This window comes from Amblyomma maculatum, chromosome 3 (genome assembly GCF_055883805.1).
Source record: "Amblyomma maculatum isolate TAMU_Amacu chromosome 3, ASM5588380v1, whole genome shotgun sequence".
Taxonomy (NCBI): Eukaryota; Metazoa; Arthropoda; class Arachnida; order Ixodida; family Ixodidae; genus Amblyomma; species Amblyomma maculatum.
Window position 1 is genome coordinate 145,486,956 of NC_139346.1, and position 24,667 is coordinate 145,511,622.

Here is a 24,667-nt window from a genome sequence, read left to right on the forward strand (position 1 = left end):
CTGCTGTTCATTTTTGCCACCGTCAGCTAGGCTACTTCTGCATAGCTATTAATGCATCTTAACTGAAAACCACTTTAGCGTGCTTTCATGCAAAACATTTGGAGATGTACCGTCTTTGCCAAAAGTAACCAGGCTGCTCCGAAGGCTGGCGGAGCAAGCGCGCGGCCGTGTGGCGGCGTTGCGCTCGCTGTGGCTTATCGGTGCTCGTCAGCTCCGAGGGTACAACAGCTGACGTAACTTCACACCCTCACTCTCGCCCGTTGGATGATAAAAACTAGGCGCGTATGATGTGTGGGCTGCGGTTTCACGCGTGCGAAGCCTGGCTGTGCCCAGAGAGGGCGCTCAGTATAGCGACGGGGCTATTATCTCTTCTCGGCAACTGCGGAAAACAGAAAAGCAGGTGATAGTAGACACGGTGAGCTCTTGTTCGTTTCTGGGACGAATATGTGCTAGATTTGCCAGACAATGCTGCTCTGAAATAAGGGTTCCGCGAACGAGAAAGCAGTCATGTGCATATAATGGCTAAGCGTGAGGAAGCTTTCATAATCGTTTGTTACCTATACCAAAACTTACCTACAAGAAAATGCAAGAATTTGTTAGAACCAAAGACTGATCTTATTTATACACAGCCTCCCCAAGGGACTAGCACAATTTTGCAAGCCTAAAAGAGATATAAGGTGGCTTGGAAGGGTTCACAAGCTTTCCCATAATTTGTACCGGAGTTACGGTCCGTAAAATTGCAAGGCACCTCGGAGAAAGCATGTTGAAATTTCAAGGTGCGTTATCATTCTTTATGTAGAGGCGCATCAAACACGCTGGAAAGCGCAATTCTGCTGGTGTGTTTCAGTAGCGGATTGCAGAACACAAGCACGTATAATTATATAGCGAGAAACGCGGCATCTGCTTCAGGGCAGTTGCCGAGAAGAGCGAATAGCCCCGTCGCTATACTGAGCGCCCTCGCTGGGCATAACCAAGCTTCGCACACGTGAAACCGCAGCCCGCACATCATACGCGCCTAGTTTTTATCATCCAACGAACGAGAGTGAGGGTGCGAAGTTACGTCAGCTGTTGTACCCTCGGAGCTGACGAGCACCGATAAGCCACAGCGAGCGCAACGCCGCCACACGGCCGCGCACTTGCTCCGCCAGCCTTCGCAGCAGCCTGGTTACTTTTGGCAAAGACGGTACATGTATATTTGAGCTCTGCACGGGCTGTCGACTGGGCCGAAAGCCTGTACCCGGCCCGGCCCACGTGCGGGACTCATGCTGCTCTGAAGCCCTCTGCTCGAGCCGCGCTCGGGCCAGGCTGTATTTGACTCGGGCGGGCCGAGCCGGGCAGGACACACCGATCACGAGTACAGCAACTTTCTAGAAAGCACAAATATGGCAATGGTGCTCTAGGTGTCTCGAATGCAAACAAAATATTTCCGGCATCCTCCCAATCCGAGTGCATCCGTGTTCTCACTCGACATCGATTTGCCTGTCCACCCTTGCTCCCGCCGTTAACTGACGTTTGAACATCATTTTCGAGATTCGCGAAATGCTGTCGCCTCTCGCTTCTCTTTTGTGGCTTACTCCTGGCCCCGACATAGCCTCGTTGGATGTGGGGCAGAACTCCTATAGTCAAAGCATCCACCTTACTAAAGTCGCCTTGTGATTGTTCAGCCCAGACAATGCAGTTGCGGCGCTCCTTGCTAGCCCTGTGAAATGAACACGGTGATCGAGGCGACCTTACGGAGTACTTGGCTACAAACTTAACTCTTTGCTCATAGTTAGAGCCTGTGCACGTTTAGATTAGCGGTGAAGCTATGCACAGAAAACGTGTTCTGATTTCTAAGAACGTGCTTTTCAGAAAATATGAATGCTCTCAAAATGCTTTCAGTGTTTGTGGTAGACAGGGAATAGGAGCATGCTATGATACATGCGAAGAAAGAAGGAAACAGCAACTAAACGCAAGGAAAGCAAACGGAAAACACATTATTTAAGGAATCATTATTGTACATGATATTTCTCCAGAATGTTTAAGACAGCTTACGCCATATAATGTAATCGTACGGCGCACCACTGCTCTACTTCGGCACAGCGCAGCCTTTTACTCAACAAGGTGTTTGTGTAGCGTGCATCGTAAGCTTGAGAGTGTTCACTGGCACCACACTCCACAGCGGCGCTCGTAAAGCATGCCCTTGTGCACAAGCTGCTCGTTGAGCGTTGCGATTTTTACACGAGGGACGGTTGGCTGTCTAAGAGTTTAACGTCGAGAAGCGACTAACGATATATAGTATACAAGAGGTGGGAGTTCAATATGTAAGTTAGCTATATGTTATAAGTTATATAGAGGATAAAAGAGGAGTGAGTTCAATATGTAAGTTCGCTATGTGTTATAAGTTATATGTTATATTGCCACCTAGCGTTGCCAGGTGGCGCATGACTGAGGTGTGAATGGAGGACGAAGTTGAAAGGACGACGAAGTGTCGCTTGCGCGTTTGCGTCTGTGCTGCCATTACAACGAGGGAGAAGAAGAAGTCTGTGCTGCTCGCTGCCGTTGTGTCTTGGCTAACCCCTTGCTATTCTTGGTATCCTCAATCACCGTGTACGTGACAATATGTTATAAGTTAGCTCTGTGTTATAAGCGATGTGTTATATGTCATAAGTTAGCTCCTCATTTAAGTTAGCTATATTGGTTTTATGGAGGATAAAAAACTACGGCTATATCATGCGCTATTCTGATGCAGAGTTCCGTTCATAAAATTTAACGTTCCAAAGCGACTAATGCTATCAGGATGCCACATTTAGGGTTCCTGAAAATTGGACCACTTTGAGTTCATTAACATGCACTGAAATCCCACAGCACGTCAGCGTCTTGCTTTCCTCCTCTGTCGAAAAGCGCCCGAGGCGGCCAGGATTCGATTCCGCATCCTTGGGTACAGATGTCAAGCACCTTAACCACTGCGCCACCCTTTCGGCTCTTGATGTAAGTAAAACCTCTCACCTCAACCACTTATGGATAAGTTGTCAAATAGCTAATTATGAAAAAAAAATGGGAGGACAGTAAATGTTCTTTTTTATTGGTATGATAAGACGTGACATCTTTACGGGCTCTCGTCCACGGCTCCTTTTGCGGTTTCTCGTCCGCGTACCAGTACTCTGTGCTCGTTTAAGAATCAATCCCTTATATCGAGTCTCTGAAATAGCACGCAGTTTTATAAGAAAACTTAGCCCCGCCGCAGTGGCCCGGCTCTCGACAGTTCAACTCAAGGGCGCTGGATTGAGCCCAGGCCGCGGCGGCCGCTTTTCCATGGCGGCGAAAAGCAAGGCGCCTGTGTCCTGTGCGATGCATGTGCACGTTAAAGAACCCAAGGTGGTCGAAATTTCTCGAGTCCTCCACTATGGCGTATCTCATAGTCTGAGCCACATTAGGGCATTAAACCCCACAAACTATAAACCATTAACAAACAGCCCTAATGTGTCGTCTTATCCAGCTACCAGTAGTAAGCGGCCACCTATCATAGCTATCAAGCCGAATTTATCCAGACCGTACGAACCTGCCTGAGCGGCCTGTGAATAGCATGTGTGATTTGTTATTTAAGAGCACTGGAAACTTTATTTCTGTCGTACCGTCCTAACTCAAGTGCTCAATCTGAGTTGAAAACTCCTCTTAACTTTGTGCTATTATGTGATCTCGCGTTACGACGCACAACTCATTAAAGAATCTGTAGCGGGCCATGTCATCCGCGAGCTAAAGCTTGCCAGAGCCACGTTCGTGAATTTTTTCTTCCCTGTGCTTACAACGATGACAACACCAGATTTTCTGCTGGATAGGTCCTTTAAGGAAGTCGTGGTAATGACAAAATGCTGCGCTTTATGTCCAACCTATAACTGGTAAAAAGATGGCAAAATGAAGCAGGTACACGTGCCACCGCATGTGCGTCTATCCTGGAAATCTGGGTCCCTATTGCGCATCACCAACAGACCCGTACGTACGCGCTGTGGATGACATTCATCTTTTGTCGCCTTTGGCAGGATGTGCGATAATATCTCTCGGTATCGCGAGAATCTCCTATGTCGGCGATCGCCTAAATCTCTTAATTGATTCCCGGGAAACAGCGTACGTTGAAGCACACACCGACCCATGAAGTTCCCAGCGTTCGAGGTTTCGATATTTTTGCACCGGCGTGCACCTGCGGAACATTTCATTCCGGCGTACCACGGCGTAAAAAGGGGGAAGTGCACAAAAGCGAACCGTAAAATTAATGGCCCTGTTCTTCACGCGTGCGTCCCTAGAGGGAAAATATAGAAAGGCAGCGTACAGGACCACGTTTGACACACGAGCCCAAGTGTAAGTTGCGCTACCCTAGGGGTACATAAAATGGTGCCTTGGTTGTTCTACTCCTTCACTGCTTTTTATACATGTATGTATTACAGTGTCTCACAAAGAGATGCCCTGTCATTTATTTTACGCGGGAAGCCCGCTGGCATGCTCACTGCAGAAACAATAAAACACACGATTCACGTGGGCGGCTGGAGCGCGCTAATATGAGCACAGTCCACGTGGCCTCTACGTTTTATCGTTTCTGGACTTATGAGCGCACTTGGCAAGGACTGAAGAAATTCAAATGCAGCTTTCTTATGCCGGGCATTCTTTTCAACACGTTTTGAAGACATTATTTCGTTTACGGCAAGCTCGGGTTGTGCGTGGACCTGTTTCTGATACCGGGTGGGAAATTCCGCTCCGAAGAATGCTCCTGTGATCCCTTGGCACTTATTTTCTACTTTATTCTCACCCTTCCCGTTGCTTGCCCTAAGCGTGCAAGGTTAGAACATGAGCGATGATGTGGGATCTTAAACGGCATAACAAGTAACAGCTTATTTTAGTGGGTTTGTAGCTACGACGAACATTCAAGAGCAACTGGAGGCGCTTAGCGGGAACCCAACTCAATTGTGCCAAAATGTCAGTAGGAATTGCTTATAAAGTTTTCCCTAACCAATAAACATCGATTAAACAAACAAGGGACGATAATATTCGCTATGCAGTCACAGGATATTGACTAGTGATAGACTTCACACGTTATATTTCATTAAATATCCTGATTACAGTGACCGAGTTTCGATGTAAGCTAATTTTATTGTGCACCTGAACTTAGGCCCCTGGTAAAAAATTTAATGCGACGGACTGAGTGCCAAAAGGAAATTACTCAATTATAGAAAAGCTTTTCTATGGATGAGATTCACATAAAACTGGTACCCCTTATTGTTACAAAACTCTCAAATCTTCATGATTCTCACACAGAATAATTATACGGTCACGTTGGACTAAAGCTTTCTCTTACATTTCATGCGTTTCACCGCTGCACAATTATCGTGAATGCCTTGATGTTAGTCGAAAGTTTGAAAATAACGACTGCTTTCCTTCTTTTAAGCCCATATAAAAGCATGAAGCATGAATGGGATTGCCGCAAACTGTGCTGATTTAAGCACTGCTACTGTACATGCAGAAATTGTTCAATTCAGATAGAATAATTTTTCAGAATCCACCACTGTCCTGTTTCTCTTCAGGTTCCACATGAAGAAGTTTCCTGCTGTTTTCCAGCTCTGTAATTTGATCGGCTTTTCACCAAGAGCAGAGGAACCCCATACGTCAATAATTTGGCGTTGGTGATGACTGCATGCCTTAGAGGGGCTACCGGGGCTCGTCTAACTTCAACAGTATGCATTATTGAGCGGGTAGCTTCTCGATTATCATATTTTCCAGCACGCTTAAAAGAAGGAGAGAAGTAAAGAACGAGGTTGTGAAGACTTAAAGGAAGAAGAAAACGATCAGAGAGTAAAAAAGCAAGTAAGCAAGGAAGTAAATAAGAAAGGAAGGAAGGAAGAAAGAAATGGGAATGAAGGGTGCGAGACAGGGAGAAAGAAAGGGACAAAGGAAGAAACTAACAGTGTTGATTTCGGTAAACCTGTCTTCACGAGATGTGGCGCCCTCTTAGGAATGGTTAAAATCCGTGTGCTAATGATTTAAAACATCCTTTCGAGACGCAGCCTCCTCCACAGTGGCAACAGTGTGTGTACAGTGTCATCCACTTCGAGGTATAACACTGTCACTACTCTAAAAGCACAATTGCTTCCGACCCAGCTATGTAATAAATCCAAGTGGCATGTCATGCGCTAAGTAACACCTTCAGGTTCCTCCGTACATCGATTGCTTTACTTTAATATGCGCCTGCGTCGGACGCAGTATTGCATCGAAAGTAGTGACCGTATTATAGCTATAAGTGGCTGACCTTGTACGTCATACCTACCGCTATCTGTCGCATACGCCTGTCACGAATGTGATCTGCGCATTGCCTCCCCAAACGTCTCCGGCCGCGCCGATCACGGAGGCCGAGATCTGCGGAAGTGAAGCTGGGCTTCTTAACCTCGGTAGGGGCGCACATGCGAAGAGTGACCATGTGAAAAAGGAAGATTGCTCCGACTCAGTCGCATAGCCTGAAAGAATGCCTACCACTGCACCAGTACATCAGGTTCTTTAGGAACAATGGAATCACTTTACCGCCCGTCTCCGAGTTTTTGAAAACGTCAGCAGTTTCCATACATTCAATCTCCTCAGGACGCACAATGGTGTCTCACACTCAAGACCAAAACAGAGCTGCACGATTAGAAAACGTTGTACATTGTCAACAAAGGCCGAACTTGAAAATAATGGGGACGTTTCATGGCGAAATATTTATATTGTCACGCGGTGGTGACCAGAGCCGATGACACCAGAATAAGTCACAGGCTTGATGGTACTGAAATTAACTCTTTATTGGGCTGACTTGCGCCCGCAAAAGAACTAAGCAACTCGGCGGCGGCGATAGCAACAAAAGTGCTCGTCGATCGTTGAACTAAGAATGCCCGTCGCACTTGTCAACGCTCAATTTAAAGGCTGCTCAGAACAATCTAGATAACGTCGCAAACTGCTACCAGCACAAGCTTTGAACATTGTAGAAAGACACACCAGTGGCCGTAATCTTCTAGGCAGACCTCGGTGCATCTTGGGCTACAACGAAACTAATAAAGGTGCGACTCGCGACATCGAGCATTAACAAACAAAGGATACAGAACTGATACGCGATCCAGAATCAGAGTGATAAGGCCGAATGCGGTGGCTGTTAAAAAACAACAAATACAGTTTTGAAGGTTTCGCGGCAATACCCATGCCACCATGTGGTGAAAAACACAGTACGGGTTTTACAGGAGAATTTCTCTAGTGACAGACTTTGTGTTTCACAATGGCTTAGATTCTTTCGAAGGATTGCATTGCACTGGGAGTAAAAATTAAATTACTGATCTAATCTTTTAGTACCACCATTCATATCCATATTTGCGCGTCGAAAATTAGAATAGAGCACGACTTCCCGCCTTTCCTTACACATTTTCGTTTACTTACAGCCGCGACATTTATATTCCGTGTCTTATAGCGTGGATGCAACTTTGACGGCTGGAAGTTCAGCTTTTCCGGGTAATGGATGTCACAGTTGACCTATTGGGAGCACTGCACATCAACAGCCAATGGGAATGAACAATAGGTCGTGTGACGGCGCATACTCGCATGCAGAGAGAGGCCGGAGCGGCTAAGATATTCCATTGGTATTTCAGCACTAGGAAACCATGACGAGTTATTTGAGGGCGGGCAAGGCTAACTCTAGAAAGTACCTGTTACATACCCTACACGAGAAAAAAAAAAAGAGGATATGTATTGGACAAATTGACAGAAAAAAGGGTGATTAAAAGAATAGTGTGACGAAGTAAGGTGGCTTTGCGTACCGCAGCAATATAGCCTCTTCTGCAAGACAAAATGGAGCAGTGAATTGAAGGTCTTTAAGGCCGAGGACCGCTGCGACCAAACTCAGGAATTTTTTGCCTTCGTGAAGGGGGTGACCTAAAGGTCTTTTCCTACTGCTGCGCAAGAGACTTAGAACACAGTAACAGCAGCTGTTTCGCCGAATGAGAGGAATATTGGTAAGGCAGCACAAGTTGCCAAGAGGCCAAGGACAAGAAGCTCGAGCTATAATGTGACAAGAACATCATCGCTATAAAAGTGCACTCTCTCCGTCTATTGCAGAAGTCCGCTGCGCCCGAGCGGTGCAGCAGCGCTTGACCTGCTCTCAAGGTTCATAAGGGTCGCAGCCACAACAAACCTTTAAAGGTTCCTACGCTTTGGCCATCTGTGAGCAAGGTGGCTTAGCGAAGAATTCCGAGCTTGGCTCTGCCAAATCTTTGGCGCGCAGACGATAGTCGAACCTTAACGTCGCTGCTACTACTACACCATGCAGCGCTTTTAGTAACTCCGGCGACAAATAAATAGTAGTGAACGTGACGGCCAACTCGGAACGGAACGGAGCAAATGCTTTCTTGTTGCATTGAACAAGACCTACGACCATGTTGAGACATACTCGGCAAAATTACAGAAAAAAAAAATAGCTGACTCGTGAAAGCTCACGTGCGAAGAAGAAATGCATATCAGCTGTCTGCAATATTGAGATAGGCGATATTGTGAAAAATTCTTAACGACGGTGGCAATCAGAAGGCTAGAGCGTCACGTCGACGCGGTTGTTGCTATTGGTAATGTTACTGCATCTTATAGGCAATTTGTAATAAAGTTTGCTGTGCCGATCGCCGCGCCGTAACACATATCCTAGCGAGAAAAGCAGATACTTCTGAGGTGGCTTTTTTAGGTTGTTTTCACGCCACCTCCATGAGCTTACAAGAATCATATTGCACGCTCTGTCGAAGCTTTGCGTGGCGTGTGTCAGATAACTGGGCTACATCCAAGGCGCCTGGGCAAGGACGCTATCAGTCACACGCGTATCTATAATGCTGCTGAACATGCTGGGTCGTTTATCGCGAACCAAGCGGCTAACAGCAGCATTTTTGAGTCACGCTGCGGGACAATTGCAGCGCTACCTAAGCAGTGCAGGTTCCCTATAGCTATACTTTATCGGCATAAAGATGATGACATTTAAGCTCGACTTGGAACTAATACGATCAACCTCTCGGTTACTTCGATAGCTTCTATACCTCGCCTATCACTGTAATTGTTCAGAACACGCAAGCTTTCTGGCTAGTTTACAGTCACTGTAAGAAGCAAACATTGCTAGCAGAGAGATTATAAGTTAACGTGGTTGCCAAGCGTTAACTGCAGCAATGACTGCATGCTGGACAACAAAGTGGCAATGCAGCACATGGATGCTTACACACACACATGATTATCGCCCCCCACTGTAGCCCTGATTATAATTAAACGAAGCCACCGCCTGTTCATTGTGCTCTAAATCATTTCGTTCCTCCGTAATGTGACCTGCAGTTGTAAATTTGGCTTCGACAGCTATTTTTCAAATCGAGCACTCACTGCGGGGACGTAAATTCAGCAGTGCGCTTCCATCCCTCTTTGTTGAATGCACGAGCCTTTCGACTCGCTGCTTTGAAATGCCTGTTCCTAAATATCTGCTGCCCTCAGAATCAAGGAGTCGCAGAACAATAATTTATTAATTGCAATAGTGAATGCAGTATATGCGCCGAAATTTTTTAAAGAACTTCTTCTCACTTCACAACACAGTCTGTAAGAAAATAATTTTTCTTTCAGTGGTTGTACAGTACAAAAAAAAACAATGTTGGTAGTATCGTACTAAAGACACACGTTAAAAATTGTGCGAAGTTTTGTGTAAAACCGCAAATTTCAATTCAACAGTGCTGAATGCATTGTATTCCAGATAATTCGGAGTTGTAGCCATTGGCAACCGTGTTCTGACAGAGATATCCCAGCATGCGAATGGCAGGTAGTAGTTGGCAGGTGACATGGCCGGGCAGTGATTGGCTGGCAGGTTATGTGACGTCATGACTCCCCATGACGTGGCTAAGTTTGCAGTAGCTTCCAGCAAGGGTAGCGCCTTTGAAATGGGCGGTTGAAGTGAAAATCGAAGCCATCGCTACATCTCAACCTCGAATTAGAAATACTACCCCTAAGCCACGCAAATCCGTCGCACGTACGGGTAAGTTTAAGTTGAGATTTAGCGTACTTTCGTTGAGTGGTATTGTACCTAAGTTCCGCTTACGGCTGGATACCGAGTATATGTTAGATAAGGTGAGTTCAAATTCAGTAATTCGTGGTTAGGCGAGTGGGAAAATGCTTGTACGTGAACGAGGATTGACAAGAGAAGTCGCAGACGGGACTCCTTAACGCTGTCGCGTCATGCCTTAAAGGCGGAGCTTATTTAAGTGTCCCAAGAAATTTGGGCGCACTGACGGCAGATGGCGCAGTTCCCACTCAATAAATAGTGGTGGCATTATTATAACTAGAAAATGAACATTGTTCGCTGTCGCACGCATCTGGATCTGCACTAAACCATATTGTAGCGACTGATACGGCGAAAGTGTACTGCAGTCAGACGCAGTCGACAGCGAATTGTATCGAGCCGCATTTGCTATAATTTTGCGCTTTTTCCTACAGGACGCAGATGGCACAAGAACACTCGTCGTTTTTTTCCGCAATTGCCAGGCATTCTTTCGAAACATCGCCACATGCTTGTCGGCAACGCGTTGCTAGGCGATGCATCTCTTTCCTCGTACCTATGAATCGGCTGCTTTACTTCGAATTCTTCGGCGTGGCAGCTGTCTGAAATGGAGTGACGTACGCAGTTGTAAGATGAGCTGGTTATTGCATGTTCTTACCACTCAATGCATATGTATAAGCCACAAAGTTGATTATACTTTATGTGGCCGCGATGTTCCCCACTTGAGAGAGACAAACATCATATTTGTTAGCTTGAGCGAAAACTTTAAATTGCGAGGTGTAACGTCCCGACGCGGTATATAGCCTTTGATGGGCGCCGTAGTGGATGGTTCCGGATTGCCTTAGACCACGTGGCTTTATTTTCTTGTGGAAAAATACGCTCCCTCTGCAGATGCTGTGGACATTACTTCCCAATACCTTTACATGCGTCGCTTGAACAGCTTTTTTGCGTAATGCAGGTACTGCTGCGCAAATTTCGACTGAGTAGAATGCCTCCTCTTATTTTAAAATTGTATATGTAGAAGTTGATTACATTTTGAAAATTCTGCCTATTTTCTATATTGACACGACTTCATAGACCCTCGCAGCTGGAATCGAGGGTAATTACCAATATTGAAGTATCTTCCACGTGCGATCATGTATGAAAACGTTATATAATCTATAATCAACTATCCACCACATGTTTACCACCGATATTCAAACAACACGACTAAACATATTGTGAACAAAAGTTAATGGCAAATAGTTTGGTAACATTGCCTAATGAAGAAACCCAGAGGACGAATTCCTATTTATTTATTTAGTTATTTATTTATTTATCCTTTGGCAGTCAGAGCGGAAGAGCATGCAATTATGTTGAAGTATTGCCGAGTTGCATTTTAACAAAGGCTGAGTTTACGTAATCAGAGGCCTTGAGTTTCATAGTACAACGATTGATCTCAAAATAATGCCTAGGAAACTAAAGTAATGAGGAGTATCATGAAATACTTGCGACGGTATTTCACAATAGGCAGCGAAGCACTGCAAGTTTGCTGGAAGCGTGCCTACTTGGAACATGTAGTTAAAGCAGATCTTCGATGGCAGTGCCCTGACCGCACTTTGAGGCATCACCTCGTGCCAGGCCCGACTAAGGCCACACAGCTAGTTGCTCACTGTGTACAAGTATACTACACGCTTATTACAAAGGTAAACACGAGCGGTGAAGGTCCTTAAATCGCACTAACAGTCCAAAATATTAGTTTAATTAACTCAAAAGGCGAGTATATGAAGCAAGTTTTCCTACAAGGCTTTTTGAAGAGTGCTTTTGAAAAGCTCTGAAGTTCTCAGAGCCAGATTAAAGGATTTACATACGTGCGAGACGTACTACGATCTTATAGCACTTAATTTTTATGGTTCCCGAGAAGGCGCACAATGTCTCAATATTGCTACGGGCGATAAAAAAGAAACGGGCACCTGCGTGGGCAGGCGCGCTCGCGCTAGGTCAGCCATCTTTCATTAAACATCATCGCCATCCGTCATGTTCCGTCTCCTTTCTTCATCGGCTTGCCGCCCAATAACATTTTGGTTGGAGGTGCGGGGTGCGTCGTCATCACTCATCTTGGCCCGGAGCTTCGGCGCCCTGTGTTTTCTTGCGCCGTCGCAGCGGGTTCCTTGGACGACGCATCGCCTGGTGGTTCCCCAGCCCGCCGCCCTTCTCCAGCCCCCGCTTAGTCTCCGCCCTGACCCCAAGATACGAAAAATGACAAGTAGCTCGATGGTAAGACCCCACTGACCCGGGACGCTACAAACTCTCGAGAACACATCAAAAGACACAGCTCACGACAGACCTGACCAAAGGACCCGAAGGACCCGAGACACCGACCACATGACGAACCCACTGACTCAGTACAACAATACACGTGAAGACATCACCCCAGCCTGTGCCGTTTGATGCGCGCCTGGGACCCAGCCGTCAAACCCCGACTACCATTGCAGCAAAAGCTTCCTGGGCCAGGAGTCATCGGTCATCTTCTTCTTTTCCCCGTTATAATGGCAACAAGGTGTTAGCTTCTTTCTCTTCTGTCGTCACTGATCCCCACATCATCGTCATGTCCCAAATCTGATCGACTTTGACTTCTTCGTTCCCCGATCGAGATGATCGCTCGGTGGCCCTGAGTAGTTCTATGGGCGATGAAGAAGAAGCGGGCACTGGCGTGGGCAGGCGCGCTCGCGCTACGTCTGCCATCCCTCATTAAGCGTCATCTACCATTGCCATCGGTCATGTTCCGTCTCCTTTCTTCATCGGCTTGCCACCCAATAACAATATTAAAACCGCATCGCAGCCGTAGTATTCACATTCCTTCGCTTTTTTATTGGACACAGTTTCGTGGATTGCATTCATGAGCGCACTAGCAGTGTTACAGGGTCGACAAAACGTTTAGGCTCCTTTTTATTCACTAGCATTTGTTGGACTCGGAGTGGTCGAAATCGATCAACTGTACTCTAAAGTGCTTCTATTGAAGCTATCACCAAGGGAGGGTTACCTCATAAGCATGGCATTAAAACGATGCTTAAATCAGTGACTGTATTTAAGCATTAGTGAAATAATTTGTGCCGAACCTTGGAAACCTCAAGAAAGAACTAAGACGACATACAAGTGCTAACTCACAAAAAAAAACTTATTCAACCTATAAGGTGAAGTTACAAGGAGAAGGAACTCTAGAATTGAGGTGAGGGGGGAACAAAGACGACAAACTTTGTTCAACCCAGACCATTTTATCATGAGCACTGCCATTTTTTGCGTGTTGCGCCATCATCCTCTAAGTTGGAAACAACCACCATGCTGTTATGTGCGGTCGCATCCGAGGAACGGAAGTCAAGTAGGGCACATCGGTGTTTCGAGCTTTTGCATTTAAACTTTCGCGTTATAAAAGTGCCTGACTAAAAAGAACAAAATGCTTTTCAGCACTAGCTAAGAAAATTGGTTAGAAATAACCGGTAGTTATGCGCCTGATTGGATAGGCCGAGGATTACAAAACTGATTGCATTTTCTGGTGGTGAATCAAACAATGCAGAGCAGCCTTCGATTTGCTCTTTATCCTTGAATGATTTCTACAGACCGGATACCATAACAATTTGATGAGTGAAAACTAGAAAATGTAGCCGTTTCATGACATTTTAGGAGCGGTGCTAATCGCACTACGTTTGTTGGGCCCACCGATTGTAAATATATTCGGATTACTGTTTGAGCAGCTACTGCGCGGAGTTCTCACAAATCTACAGGAGGCCGATTCAACAGGGTTCCAAAATTCATACAGTCTACTCTAGGTTCCCGTTGTTGATTAACAAAGCCGTGACGTTCAAGAGTCTCTAGCATTGGCCATTTGGCGATGGGATTTAAGCATTGGCTGCAAAACTCAGCCACGGGTTTGCCTGTGCGTACGGCCAGTGGCCAAAACTGTAGCCGACGGCGGGGCCACCTATCCTGGAATTTCTCTGACAAGCTGCTGGCTGCGTTCATCATTACTGCCGCCAATTTGACATCATATCTGATGAAACTGAAAATCTGCAATTGATTTTTGTTGAAAAGGTACCTTATGGAATGATGTCCCGTAATGACCTCGGCGAAAGTTGTTTTTATGATTAATTAATTTATAGCTCATCTCATGTTGCAAAATTTGCTTGTTTTGAATAATGGCTGTTGCTCCGATGACCACAGTAGCGATTATTATTGGCAGAAGGAACTTGCATGATACGTGTTTTCCAAAAAAAAAAAAAAATTCTAGTGCTGTTTCACTAATTTATAGGTTTACATTAAAATAGTTAATTGCAGAACTAGATGGTCGACAGAGATATTCAGCTTAACACAGACACACACAAGACATAGGACACCACGGCCGCTTACTACAACTGTTTAATCAGGGTAAAGCTGCCGACATATATATATATATATATATATATATATATATATATATATATATATATTTTAATGTAAACCTATAAATTAGTGAAACAACACTAGAATTTCTTTTATATATATATATATATATATATATATATATATATATATATATATATTGCCAGGGGGCGCTCAGAGTGAAAACGACGTTGAAGTGAATCGGCTCCGAACTCGCAGGACGTACCTAAACCTTGGACCGTGTAATTCCACTTGTACCGGCTTGTTAACCTAGCCCCAGTCACCAACACCGTGACAAATCTGGTGGAGGTGAGGTCTGATGCCCCGTACCCCTACGCTAAGCAGGAGTGCTGGTCATATATTCGAGGAAACGCCTGTTTACCGCACTAGCCGCAGGCAACGAGGCCTACCACCTGAGTTTTCCCCCTCGGGCATGACTACCGGCAGCCACGACGTCGTCGCAATGCCTGGCGCGACCCCCACCTACGTGATGTTTCAGAACCGCCGCGTCCCAAAGACCTTTCACGGGGACACCTACGAAGACGTCGATGACTGGTTGCAGCACTACGAAAGGGTAGCTACATTCAACCTCTGGAATGACGCCGCACGGCTTTGAAATGTATACTTCAGCCTCGAGGATAGCGCTCGGACGTGGTTCGAGAACCATGAAGAGCAGCTGTCTTCTTGGAGTGAGTTTAAACGTCATCTTGCGGCAACTTACGGAAGCTCAGATCACCACGAACGGGCCGAAAGCGCTCTACAATCTCGGATCCAAATGCCTAACGAAACCGTTGCGGCGTATATCGAAGACATGACGCGCCTGTTTAAGCGTGCGGATCCTACGGTGTCCGAGGACAAAAAGCTGCGCTACCTCATGCGTGGCGTCAAAGAGCAGATTTTCGTTGGCCTGGTGCGCAGCCCGCCGAAAACTGTCGCAGAATTCCTTGCGGAAACATCCACTATAGAGAAAGTGCTTCATCAGCGAGCTTCGGCAGAGGATTGCACCATCCACGCCGCCTCCGTCTCTGCTGAGTTCCCATCGCATAGCATGGACACATCAGCGCTACGGGAGCTCATATGTTCGATTGTGCGCGACGAACTCCGACTGATGTATGGCACACTTCAACCTGCTCCTGCCTCCATTGCGAGCGTTGTCCGCGACGAGGTACAGCAAGCGCTCCTGCCTCCATTTCCAAGCGGTGAACCTCGCCCTGCTCCTCCTCTTACACCACCTGAGTGTCACCGCCCCACATACTCCCAGGTGCTGCAATACTCTCCGCCCTCGTCGCCATCCCTGATTCCTGCGAACGTAGCTGTGCCGAAAACAGCAGCCCCCGCGATCCAGTACGTCAGGGTTCCCACCGCCTACACGGAAAGCAGACGAGTGGCGTACCCCCAACCGACGGCCGTTATGCTTTCACTGCGGCGAACCGGGTCATGTCTATCGGCGCTGTCCCTACCGTCGACTGGGTCTCGAAGGGTTTTCCGCTGATTCTCCACGGCCTCGCTACGGAAAACGGCCTCGAGCCGTTGAAGATTTCGTCAATGATCAGCGCCGGATTTTTCCGTCTCGTCCGCCACAAGCTAGATCACCGTCACCCAGGGCTCGCCCGTCGCCATCTGCTACGAGTTCCTCACGGGCAGCGCAGGGCCGAGCGCCCAGTCGCCGGAGGGAAAACTGAAACCAGCGACCTTCTGGGGTAGGCTCGCTGGACATCGCTGCGTGGGAGACCCCCCGTTGATGCGGACACGGAAAGACTACGCATCACATTGGAAAAGTCCGCGGTTACCGATCATAACGCAACCTCGACCCCACTACGACGCACCTGCAACCACGACAAATTGCCGGTGGAACCGATAAACCGATAACGAAACGACGCACCCGCAACGACGATGAGCCGCCGGTGGAACAAACGACGCAACCACGCACCCGCAACGACGACGAATTGCCGGTGGGACATATGAAGCAACAACGCACCCGCAACGACGACGAATTGCCGGTGAAATGGACGCCGCAACAACGCACCTGCAATGACGACGAATTGCAGGTGAAGCAGACCGCGTACACCGACGCAGAGCATTCAAAGACTCAGACGCCTGACATTCGCGAGCAGCTTTCGTTGCACATACCCGTAGTACTGGATGGTCGCCATGTTCGAGCTCTGTTGGATACTGGCGCTGATTATTCTATTTCGAGCTGCCAGTTTGCCGCAGTCCTCAAAAAGTTTTTGATTCCGTGGGCTGGCACACACGTTCGCACTGCGGGTGGTCATCTGATTACTCCTCTGGGCAAGTGCACGGCCAGAATTCAAATTCAAGAGTCAACATTTGTGGTAAGCTGCGCCTTGTTATTAAAAGCTGTTCGCGTGACCTGATTTTGGACGTGGATTTTCTGCGTGAATATGGCGCAATGATTGACCTCCGGGATTCTAAGGTCTCGTTTTCTACTGAGAAAGCAGTGGCCCTCAGCGGTGCAAAGCGACCACTCAATGTGCTTCGAGTTTATGAGGATAGTGTCACTCTGCCACACCGAGCCAGCACCTTCGTTAATGTCAGATGCAATGCCCTTCACGATGGTAACGCAATTGCCGAAACTAACGTCTCCTTACTGTTGACACAAGGAGTCTGCGTGGTCCGCACTTTGAGCCATCTTCACCGTAGTCAGTCCAAGGTACTTGTTACCAATTTTTCGCACGAGTATCGGCACCTTTTTCGTGACACTTCCGTAGCCTTCGCCGAACGCATCTCTGATGTCTCCGAGTGCTTGTCCACAGAAACTGTGCCACCGCCCACATCCCTCGACAATCTCGATGTCAGCTCAGAGCTATCGGTCAGCCAGCGTGACCAGCTGTTTTCATTGTTACTCGAATTCAAAAAGTGTTTTGCATCGTCGCCAGAAGTGAATCAAACTCCCATCGCCAAGCACCAGATCGTGACGTTCGATGATGTGCGCCCAATCCGCCAGCACCCCTACCGCGTCTCTTCGACCGAGCGCGAAGTTATTAAGTCACACGTTAAGGAAATGCTCGAAGATGAGGTTATCCAGCCTTCCAGTAGCCCGTTGTCCTCCCCGGTCGTTCTGGTTAAAAAGAAAGACGTCACGTTACGTTTTTGCATCGATTACCGCAAACTGAACGCCGTAACCAAGAAGGATGTCGACCCCTTGCCGCGGATTGACGACTCTCTCGACCGCCTTCGGCGTGCAAAGTATTTTTCGTCCATCGATCTAGAACGTGGCTACTGGCAGATTGAGGTCGATGAGCGAGATCGTGAGAAGACGGCCTTCGTCACACCCGATGGCCTTTACGAATTTAAAGTTCTACCTTTCGACCTGCGTTCCGCGCCGGCCACATTTCAGCGGATGATGGACACTGTCCTCGCCGGCCTTAAATTGCAGAGTTGCCTAGTCAACCTAGATGACGTGGTGGTCTTCGCAGAGTCATTTTCACAACATCTTAAGCGCCTGCGGTCAATACTCGCCCTTCGATCCGCTAACCTGACACTTAAACCACAGATATGCCACTTTGGCTACCGAGAGCTTAAATTTCTCAGCCATGTCGTCAGCGCCGCCGGCGTCAAGCCCGACCCTGACAAGATTGCTGCTCTTGCGGATTTTCCGATTCCACGTGACAAGAAAGCTGTTCACCGATTTCTCGGTTTGTGCAGTTACTACCGGCGTTTTATCGATAACTTCGCTGATCTCGCTGAACCACTGACTCCGTTCACCCGGGGAGACACCCCTTTTGTTTGGACTCACGAACAAGAAGCTGCTTGTGCCGAGCTGCGTCTCCGTCTCCAATCGCCGCCTGTTCTAGCCCATTTCGATAAGCAGGGGGAGACAGAAATACACACAGACGCCAGTAACATTGGCCTTGGGGTGGTTCTCGTGCAGCGTCAAAAGGGTGTTGAACGAGTCATCGCTTATGCCAGCCGTACTTTATCCCGCGCCGAGACGAACTATTAACCTACTGAAAGGAATGCCTCGCCATTATTTGGGCTGCTGCGAAATTTCGCCCCTACCTTTATGGTCGCCCATTTAAAGTGGTCACTGACCACCATTCTTTGTGTTGGCTGGCCAACCTGCGTGACCCATGCGGCCGTCTGGCGCGATGGAGCCTTTGCCTACAGGAGTTCGATCTCACTATTGTTTATAAGTCCGGACATAAGCATGAAGATGCTGACACGCTCTCCCGTGCGCCTGTCGAGCTCGCTTCACCAGACACAGATGACGCTGGGAGTTTCCTCGGAGCTGTTGATGCTTCAAATATATCTCATCAGCAGCGAGCCGATCCAGAGTTACGAGCACTGATTGATTATTTAGAAGGTCAGCCAGCCACCATACCTAAGTGCTTTTCTCGGAGCCTCTCAACTTTTTGCCCGATAGGTGGTGTGGTTTATAAGCAGAACTCTAGATCCGAGTCGAGAACCCACCTCCTCGTGGTACCCACAGCTCTGAGAGAGGAAATCCTTTCCGCGTGCCACGATGAACCAACTTCTGGCCACTTGGGCTATTCTCGCACACTTTCTAGAATACGACAAACATTCTACTGGCCCAACCTTGCCACTGCTGTTAAGCGCTATGTCAAGAGCTGTCGGCGATGTCAGCGTCGGAAGGTTCTGCAATCAAAGCCTACAGGCCTCCTCATGCCCATAATACTACCACGAGCACCGTTTGATCAAGTCGGCATGGACCTTCCCGGTCCTTTCCCTCGGTCCTCTGGTGGCAACCGTTGGATAATCATCGCCACAGACTATCTGATTCGCTATGCCGAGAACAAAGCGTTACCTAGTAGTACAGCGTCTGAAGTTGCCCATTTCTTTGTACATCACACCATACTACGGCACGGTGCTCCTACCTGTATTATTACTGATAGAGGGACTGCCTTCAAAAATGATGGCCGAAGTCTTTCATCTCAGCGATACGGCGCATCGAAAAGCTACTGCTTTCCATCCGCAGACCAATGGGCTAACGGAAAGGCTTAATAAGACCATCGCGGATATGCTGGCGATGTACGTCGACGCCCAGCACAAGACTTGGGATGCGATAATACCATATGTGACGTTCGCATACAATACGGCAGTCTGAGCGATTACACCTTTCACGCCGTTTCGCCTCGTTTACGGCAGGGAGGTTCGGACGATACGGGACGCAATGCTCCCTTGCCAACCAGATACCGAACTTTGTTCTGACGCCGAGCAGTTTGCCCAAGATGCTGAGCAAGCACGCCAACTAGCACGCGTCCACATCACCCAGCCATAGGACAGGGATTCACGCCGGTACAACCTCCGCCATAGACAAGCTTCCTACAACACCGGGGACCAGGTGTGGGTGCGGACTCCTGTTCGACGCCGTGGCCTATCAAAAAAGCTGATTTGCCGTTACTTCGGACCATATAAAATCGTGCGGCGCATCAGTAACATCAATTACGGGGTGCTTCCGGATAGATCAGAGCACACAGGCCGTCGGCTACCTCGTCCAGAGACAGTTCATGTCTTACGATTGAAGCCGTATTTTGCACGGTGACTGACAAACTGCATCTTCAAACTTTCGTTTTGTTTTGTTTTTTTTTAGGGAGGGGGGGGGGGTTCATTTTGCACGCTTGTGTGCACGTGTGACTGTGTGCGTTACGCTTAAGGTGGCGCTCGGAGTGACAACGACGTTGAAGTGAATCTGCTCCGGACGCGCAGGACGTACCTAACACTTGGACCGTGTAATTCCACATGTGCCGACTCTGTTAACCTAGCCCAGGTCGCAAACACCGTGACAGCATATATATATATATATATATATATATATATATATATATATATATATATTGTGAAGATACTTATATGCTCATGCGTACATGGCATCAGGGAAACAGTACTAATCTTATCAAATGAGGCATGAACGAAATGCTTGCCCAGCCTCATAAAGAAAATCCGACCTGTCACTGACACAGTTAGAACGTGCTTTTTTTCATATAATAGTTTTCTAAAGTGTCACGGGCCACCTGTTGTCTGCCTCTACCTAAAATTCTGATGTTGGGAAACCGTGATGGAAGCCCTACAGTACAAACTAAGTCGCTCACCATCACCATTTTCACTATATTTTGCATGTTCCCTAAGTCGATCATTCACGCACCGTCCCATCTGTCCAGTGTAGGATTTTCCACAGGACAATAGAATTTCATAGACGACGTTGGTGGCGCACATATCGAACCGCCGGCATTGCCTCTTCTGATAGCCGATCTTTGGGCTCTCGCGCTTTATGCGACGGCTTAATGGTCTGCGGTGGCCGAAAATACCATCGGCACATAAAACCCGTTTGCCACTTTTTTAAGGCCGGGAGTAAATGTGTAGACATACAGAGCCACAATGAGCCTTTCTTTTCCCTCTAATTCCTTCCTGCTTGCACTAGCCTTCATCATCGTCAGATAACGCAAAGGGCCGGGGGTAAGTCTTGACCACATTTAGCACTCGGTAGTCCAATCCGCCTTTTGGTGGGAGGATTCGCTGTCGGCCTTAGTGGCTGCGATCAGGCCACACTAGATGACTTCTTATTCAATTCAGTCGACACTCGAATATTTCCTCCCTCCTATGTAATTTCGAAAGTGACATGAATGCCCAGAAAATAACAGGAAGAATACGAAACGTGCCAACAAATTAGGGCCCAGCCATGCTATCTGCCAGCAACCACCTGCCAAAATCATGCTCATGAATTTTCATTGTGCTCGCAACGCTCAGGCCACATTTACTAAACGGACATTTTACTTTATGTCGTCAAAATAACACAACTAATGGGCATATGCATTATCAAAAGATGTTGTACAACCAGCTACGCAATGCAAAACAAGGTGAAGGGGAAGGGCAATTTTTAATCAGCTAAATAAATGAAGCTCTCTTATTAAGAAAGACCTTTCCAATATGACCTATCCTACCACCTTGTTCTCTCTATCATACTCCTTCCATTCTCGCATCCTACGCTTCCCCTTTTTTTTTTTCGCAATGGCAGTGTCCACGGTTATCGTTTTAGCCGAGCATTACAGAGATCGCCCAGATGATAACATGCCTTTTTCTCGAAATTGCTGTCAATTGAGTCAATTGCTGTCAATTCCCTACCAGCGCGAAAACGTTTGTGTTCTTCGAAGGTCGTTTCTTCTTCGCATTTCACGCGAGCAACTGCTACTAGCAGAGACTTGCGAAAATTTAATTTTAACAAAGTCAGCCTGAGTTCCTACGATATTTCTGACAACAAAGATCTTTAATTTAGTTTTCCTCGCTATTCATACTACTTTAACCATATATACGAAATGTGCATGTTTGCTAATCCGAGACATACACATTTCTAAAATTTCTCTTTCGCTAACAATTTACTTGCATTTCATTTCGAATGAGCACAAAATATCTGTCAAACGTAGAAGTTATTTCTCTCTTCGATTGCTTCATAATTTCTTCCCGCTTCCCATTATCAAGGGATACTTGAGGTGGCGGCAGCTCGTGTAAACTTAGAACTTGAGCTACCTGATTCTCCTTTAAAAGAGCTTTTTGTAATACTTTTTTAACATGCAGGTACAGTACACGTATATACACTTGGGTCTCTCTTTATTCTCTTTGTTTCTGTCCGCGACTGTTGCACTACTCAGTTCTCTTTATTTCTGGATATATTTAGGAGACATCGATGCCGTCCGCTTCTTCACGCACCCGATTTCAAAGCAGAAAGACTATAGACGTAGCCACTAAAACGCGGCCGATCCAAGAACGTGGCCGGTACACCCTGATCTCGACTTGCCAGAGGAATAATCAATTGCATGATCGAATTTGAACTAGAGGCCACGAAGCCATTGGGGCAGTGCATACTCCATCTCAGCCATACAACTTTTCAGTAATTCGCAAGTTGCTGCCTCTATTCGAATTTGTTCACAGGAAGTGGAAAAGGAGGTTTATGGGAGTCGTAGGTAACATTATTGTGTCGATCATTTGAAAGCCACCTGGCGCTGGTCACTCGATCGACACGCCGTGAGAGTAAGCGGCTTTCACTTGTTTTACCAATTTACAGCCGTTGACTATCTGACAAGAAAAATAAGTGAGGAGAACACTTTAGCTTCGCCGCAAAGTTAGATGTAATAGCGCCTTTACCATCGGCTTTTCAAAATGTAAAAAGCCGCTGCGACGTTAGTTGAGATCATAAGTAAATGCAAGAAATCCATAGATGTCGGTCTTTGTGAGCATTCGAGTCATATCTAAAAGCTTTGCTTAGAGCCTGCAGTTTACAAATAAGTTCTTTTTTTTTTAATTGCTCCCGGCAACAGCTTCTAACCGACTAGGGCGACACACCTCGCGTGCGAACCTCCCCTATGACATCACAGGAGCTCGCTAGGTGCGCCCGCTCATTGGACGCTCCCATGCGACGCGGGCGGCCAGGACGTAGTGGGGCGCAGTCGCGACTGGTTGTCTTCTACATTTTGCGTGTCCGCCGGCGTGCTCTTATTTGAGGTGGACAGCAGGAGCATCCTTGATCGTCGATGTATTCGGTGCCAAGAAACTAACTTAAAGATATGTTTGCGTTGCTCAAAAAACTGACGAGATGCCTATTGTTCGTGCGCGTCTTCTAATTTTAATAACAGGCTTTCCGCGGGCCCTTTAAATGCATTTTGTAGGTTTGGTTTCTTGCGAAAGGGAACGCGCAGTGACTGTTTGGTTTCTCAGAGGACACTGCAACTTGCCACTAACGAAACAAAGTTCAAATTCCTATCGTACACAACCCTCCAACTGGACCAGCAGATGGATGCTAAATGGAAAACGAAGCGGTATAACACTACCCAAACGCTGCGCAAAAAAGCAGTCGCATGAAATGTTTGATACGAAATGACGTGTATTCTATATCTGGTACATTACTGAGCACGGCAACGGCAACTCCGACCCATTTCTTGGTCAAACAACACCTATACGGTTCCTTTAAAATGTTCAGGTCGTATTCCATACTTCGCCTCCGTCAATTATTGAATAGCGCAATAATAAGCAACGGAAGAGGCCCACTCCGCCTCACGCGCCAGGCCGCCCCTACCAAAAATAAAAATAAGAATCAAGTTCTCAGCATTGCCCTTCGATCATCACTCCCTCAACCCTTTACCTCTCCTCGGTCAGAAGGACCTGCTACGTCAGCATCACTTTTTGGAGAGCTCAGCGGCTGAGGAAAGCCTTTTATCTCACACAGAAAAGCAAGCTTCAAGAAAGGAGTTTGAGCTGACAGCGGAGTGCTTATTATTACGCGCTTCTTTTGCAGTCAGCGTTCGCTCGCCTTTTTCAGCCTTCTCTTTGGTCTCTCGCAGAAAGCGAAAATCTCTTTTCCCTTCCTATGCCGGGAAACGTCCCGATTTCCAGCTTCGCGAGTTAGAACTCGCATCTGAAGGGGCTCCTCCATGCTCCAAATCCTCGTCCAGTCATGAAGCCGTTAAATAAGGCCATGTGTCAAAATGTGGTGCAGAACACATGTAGCATCCATGTATGCATGCTCTTGTGACAATGGCTACTTGTATCCTGTCTACCTGTAAAATTCATTCATAGATAAATTTTGCAGGCATGGTTAGTATGGTCGGTATTGTGGCAATAAGCTTATGGGGATTCCTTTCTTCCCTAGGAATTAGGAAATGATCGCACGGTTTTTACACAGGCCATATTTCCTTGAACTCTGATTGTAGTCATCCAAGAAGAATCTTGGGGTAGCCGCATGATTACTTGTGATAGCGTTGTGTGATTGACTGACAGCTGCAGGCTAAACCAGTCTCAGGTGTGACAGTCCCAAGATGACGCTCGCTTGAACTCCAACTATTGCTAATGAAATGTTTTGTGTAATATAAAAATAATGAGAGTAATTTAGCAAGTCTTTCTTTATTAACCCAAATAGACAATGGGTCAATACTCTCAAACGTATACTTGTAGCTGGGCGTCTTGATGTGTACGCAGGAAAACCAAGGAGCGCAAAAAAGGTAACCGAATGTAGAAAGGAAAAACGATAGCGCTCGTTCTGTTCCCTTTCTCCGCTCGGGCCCCTTTTTTGCTGCCCGCGATAGTTCTCTGTAAAGTTGATATTTCTGAATATAAAATATTTAAACTACTAAATAAACAATGAACACAACAGACAAAGCAGGAGCAATTCCTGCCTACTAGCATCTGGTCGGTAAATGGTCATATAGACATTTGGCAGATTCCTACCAATGCTTCTAGTATTATGGCAGACCTGGCTGG